Below are 5,000 nucleotides of genomic sequence, written 5' to 3'. Positions count from 1 at the left end.
GGGTTAGGGATAGGGTTAGGGTTAGGCGATAGGGTTAGGGTTAGGGATAGGGTTAGGGTTAGGCGATAGGGTTAGGGTTAGGGATAGGGTTAGGGTTAGGGATAGGGTTAGGGTTAGGGTTAGGGATAGGGTTAGGGTTAGGGATAGGGTTAGGCGATAGGGTTAGGGTTAGGGTTAGGGTTAGGGTTAGGGATAGGGTTAGGGTTAGGGATAGGGTTAGGGTTAGGCGATGGGGTTAGAGCTAGGGTTAGGGTTAGGGTTAGGGATAGGTTTAGGGTTAGGGGATAGGGTTAGGGTTAGGGATAGGGTTAGGGTTAGGGTTAGGGTTAGGCGATAGGGTTAGGGATAGGGTTAGGGTTAGGCGATAGGGTTAGGGATAGGGTTAGGGTTAGGGTTAGGGATAGGGTTAGGGTTAGGGTTAGGGTTAGGGATAGGGTTAGGGTTAGCGTTAGGGATAGGGTTAGGGTTAGGGATAGGGTTAGGGTTAGGGATAGGGTTAGGGTTAGGGATAGGGTTAGGGATAGGGTTAGGGTTAGGCGATGGGGTTAGAGTTAGGGATAGGGTTAGGGTTAGGGTTAGGGATAGGGTTAGGGTTAGGCGATAGGGTTAGGGATACGGTTAGGGGTAGGGATAGGGAGTATCTGGGACGGGCAGAGACTCCTCGGCGGTCCCCCCGGTCCCTGGCGGGCAGACGGACCTCCTGGGCCGGAGGCAGCCTCCGCCGGCGTTACACCCTGTCCCTGGCGGGCAGAGGGACCTCCTGGGCCGGGTGCAGCCTCCGCCGGCGGACCCCCCGGTCCCTGGCGGGCAGAGGGAGCTCCTGGGCCGGGTGCAGCCTCCGGCGGCGGTCCCCCCGGTCCCTGGCGGGCAGAGGGAGCTCCTGGGCCCGGTGCCGCCTCCGCCGGCGGTCCCCCCGGTCCCTGGCGGGCAGAGGGACCTCCTGGGCCGGGTGCAGCCTCCGCCGGAGGACCCCCCGGTCCCTGGCGGGCAGAGGGAGCTACTGGGCCGGGTGCAGCCTCCGGCGGCGGTCCCCCCGGTCACTGGCGGGCAGAGGGAGCTCCTGGGCCCGGTGCAGCCTCCGCCGGCGGTCCCCCCGGTCCCTGGCGGGCAGAGGGAGCTCCTGGGCCGGGTGCAGCCTCCGGCGGCGGTCCCCCCGGCCCCTGGCGGGCAGAGGGAGCTCCTGGGCCCGGTGCAGCCTCCGGCGGCGGTCCCCCCGGCCCCTGGCGGGCAGAGGGAGCTCCTGGGCCCGGTGCAGCCTCCGCCGGCGGTCCGCCCGGTCCCTGGCGGGCAGAGGGACCTCCTGGGCCGGGTGCAGCCTCCGCCGGCGGTCCCCCCGGTCCCTGGCGGGCAGAGGGAGCTCCTGGGCCGGGTGCAGCCTCCGGCGGCGGTCCCCCCGGTCCCTGGCGGGCAGAGGGAGCTCGTGGGCCCGGTGCAGCCTCCGCCGGCGGTCCCCCCGGTCCCTGGCGGGCAGAGTGACCTCCTGGGCCGGGTTCAGCCTCCGCCGGCGGTCCCCCCGGTTCCTGGCGGGCAGAGGGAGCTCCTGGGCCGGGCTCAGCCTCCGCCGGCGGTCCCCCCGGTCCCTGGCGGGCAGAGTGACCTGCTGGGCCCGGTGCAGCCTCCGCCGGCGGTCCCCCCGGTTCCTGGCGGGCAGAGGGAGCTCCTGGGCCCGGTGCAGACTCCCCCGGCGGTGCACCGGTCCCCGGCGGGCAGAGGGCGCTCGTGTACCGGGTGCAGCGTCCGCCGGCGGTGCACCGGTCCCTGGCGGGCTCAGAGAGCGCCTCGGCCGGGGATCGTCTCGTCCCAACGTCCGCCTGGTCCGTGGCCCGCAGGGGGCGCTGTCGGGCGGGGTACGGCCACGGCCCGACGTGCCTCCGGTGGGCTGCGGTCAGTGTGTGCCGCCGTTGGCCGGCTGCGGGGCTTGGTGCTGTTCCAGCCGTGCGTTAGGTGGGCGAACGGCAGGGGGCGCCCCTTGGGCGGGTGGCGGGCCCCGCGCGGGCCAGCCGTGGGGGGTCACGGTCCGCCGCCGGGGCGTCCAAAGGGCGGCGAGAGGCCGTCCGCCGGTGCTGACAAGTCATAAACCAGCGGCGGTGACAAGTCATAAACCAGCGGCGGTGACAAGTCATAAACCAGCGGCGGTGACAAGTCATAAACCAGGACAAGGTTGTTGACGGCGCCGGGCGGCGGCGAAGCGGCTCACCCCGGGGCAGGGTGGCGATTCGAGGAGGGGCGCCCACCCGGCCGCCAAGGCCGCCGCCGGCGGGGGCCGGGGGCGCCGTTTTGAAAAAGAACCGTAGGCCGGATGGGGTCCGATCCACCCACCTTATGCCGACGCCGAGACCTCATTCCCGGCATGACTACCGGTGGTCCGTCCCGCTGGTCTGCCACTTGCGTTTGGCGTCACGAGGGGTTGGCGGGGTACCTGCAGATTGGTAGGAGGTGGAAAATCGAGAAATGGACTTTGGTCGGAAAGGTCCCCTCGAGCCTCCAGGTCTGCGGAGACCGACCCGGGCTGCCGCCCCGCCGGCCGCTCGGCCCGATCGGGCGCGAATTTCTTCCGATTTTCGCCCTTTTTTCGGGTTTTCGGCCGGCGCTCCAAACGGCGGCCCGACGCCCCGCCGAGGCCGGGCACGGCTCCCCGGAGCGCGAGGGACCGGATCAGACCTCGTCGGCACTGGCATGGCCACCGCAACGCTCGGACTTAGCCTGGGGAGGCTGGTCGAGGCGGTGGCAAGTCATGAACCAGTGGAGTCTGGCGGAGACTGTGGCAAGTCATAAACCAGTCGGACTTAGCCTGTGGAGGCTGGTCCAGGCAGCGGCAAGTCATAAACCAGTCGGACTTAGCCTGTGGAGGCAGGTCCAGGCAGTGGCAAGTCATAAACCAGTCGGACTCAGCCTGTGGAGGCAGGGCCAGGCAGTGGCAAGTCATGAACCAGTGGCAAATCATAAACCAGTCGGACTTAGCCTGTGGAGGCAGGGCCAGGCAGTGGCAAGTCATAAACCAGTCGGACTTAGCCTCTGGCGACTTCCAGGAGGTCTATGAGGTCCTGTGCCGCCGCTTTACCGGGGCCAAGGTTGCAGGAGAGCGGAACGGAGGAGTGGATTGGTCCCGCCGATGGGGCACGTGCATATATGAAAAGTGCACCCTACCGTTAGTTAATCACTTGCCCTCGGAAGTGTATGAGGTCGTGTCCAGCCGTGGTACCGGGGACACAGTGGGGGTGTTCCCGCTAAAGGGAGCGGATTGGTCCCGCCGAGCTGCCACTTGCATTTGTGGTCGAGTGTCTCGGACAGCTGGTTAACCACTTGCCCTCGGTAGTGCCGATGAGGTTTTGAAAAAGCCGATCTGCGGGGACTTGGAGCGCCTTCCTCGGATGGACTACCGGGCGCCCTCCCGCCGATTTGCCATTTGCGTTTGGCGTCCCGAGGGGTTGGCGGGGTACCTGCAGATTGGTAGGAGGTGGAAAATCGAGAAATGGACTTTGGTCGGAAAGGTCCCCTCGAGCCTCCAGGTCTGCGGAGACCGACCCGGGCTGCCGCCCCGCCGGCCGCTCGGCCCGATCGGGCGCGAATTCTTTCCGATTTTCGCCCTTTTTTCGGGTTTTCGGCCGGCGCTCCAAACGGCGGCCCGACGCCCCGCCGAGGCCGGGCACGGCTCCCCGCCGCGCAAGGGGCCGTGTTTGCCTTGGTCTGCCTTGGAATTGTCACCAAACGCCCGCGCTTCGCCTGGGAGGCTGGCCGAGTCGGTGGCAAGTCATGAACCAGTGGAGGCTGGTGGAGACAGTGGCAAATCATAAACCAGTCGGACTTAGCCTGTGGAGGCTGGTGGAGACAGTGGCAAGTCATGAACCAGTGGCAAATCATAAACCAGTCGGACTCAGCCTGTGGAGGCAGGGCCAGGCAGTGGCAAGTCATGAACCAGTGGCAAATCATAAACCAGTCGGACTCAGCCTGTGGAGGCAGGTCCAGGCAGTGGCAAGTCATGAACCAGTGGCAAATCATAAACCAGTCGGACTCAGCCTGTGGAGGCAGGCCAGGCAGTGGCAAGTCATGAACCAGTGGCAAATCATAAACCAGTCGGACTCAGCCTGTGGAGGCAGGTCCAGGCAGTGGCAAGTCATGAACCAGTGGGAAATCATAAACCAGTCGGACTCAGCCTGTGGAGGCAGGTCCAGGCAGTGTGCAAGTCATGAACCAGTGGAAATCATAAACCAGTCGGACTCAGCCTGTGGAGGCAGGGCCAGGCAGTGGCAAGTCATGAACCAGTGGAGACAGTGGCAAGTCATAAACCAGTCGGACTTAAGCCTGTGGAGGCAGGTCCAGGCAGTGGCAAGTCATGAACCAGTGGCAAATCATAAACCAGTCGGGACTCAGCCTGTGGAGGCAGGTCCAGGCAGTGGCAAGTCATGAACCAGTGGCAAATCATAAACCAGTCGGACTCAGCCTGTGGAGGCAGGGCCAGGCAGTGGCAAGTCATGAACCAGTGGCAAATCATAAACCAGTCGGACTCAGCCTGTGGAGGCAGGTCCAGGCAGTGGCAAGTCATGAACCAGTGGGAAATCATAAACCAGTCGGACTCAGCCTGTGGAGGCAGGTCCAGGCAGTGGCAAGTCATGAACCAGTGGCAAATCATAAACCAGTCGGACTCAGCCTGTGGAGGCAGGGCCAGGCAGTGGCAAGTCATGAACCAGTGGAGACAGTGGCAAATCATAAACCAGTCGGACTTAGCCTGTGGAGGCTGGTGGAGACAGTGGCAAGTCATAAACCAGTCGGACTTAGCCTGTGGAGGCAGTTCCAGGCAGTGGCAAGTCATGAACCAGTGGAGACAGTGGCAAATCATAAACCAGTCGGACTTGTCCTGTGGAGGCTGGTGGAGACAGTGGCAAGTCATAAACCAGTCGGACTTAGCCTGTGGAGGCAGGTCCAGGCAGTGGCAAGTCATGAACCAGTGGAGACAGTGGCAAATCATAAACCAGTCGGACTTAGCCTGTGGAGGCTGGTGG

This window comes from Scyliorhinus torazame, unplaced genomic scaffold (assembly GCF_047496885.1).
Source record: "Scyliorhinus torazame isolate Kashiwa2021f unplaced genomic scaffold, sScyTor2.1 scaffold_1055, whole genome shotgun sequence".
In the NCBI taxonomy this organism is placed as follows: Eukaryota; Metazoa; Chordata; class Chondrichthyes; order Carcharhiniformes; family Scyliorhinidae; genus Scyliorhinus; species Scyliorhinus torazame.
The sequence above is the reverse complement of the archived record's forward strand: the minus strand, read 5'-3'. Positions refer to the sequence as shown.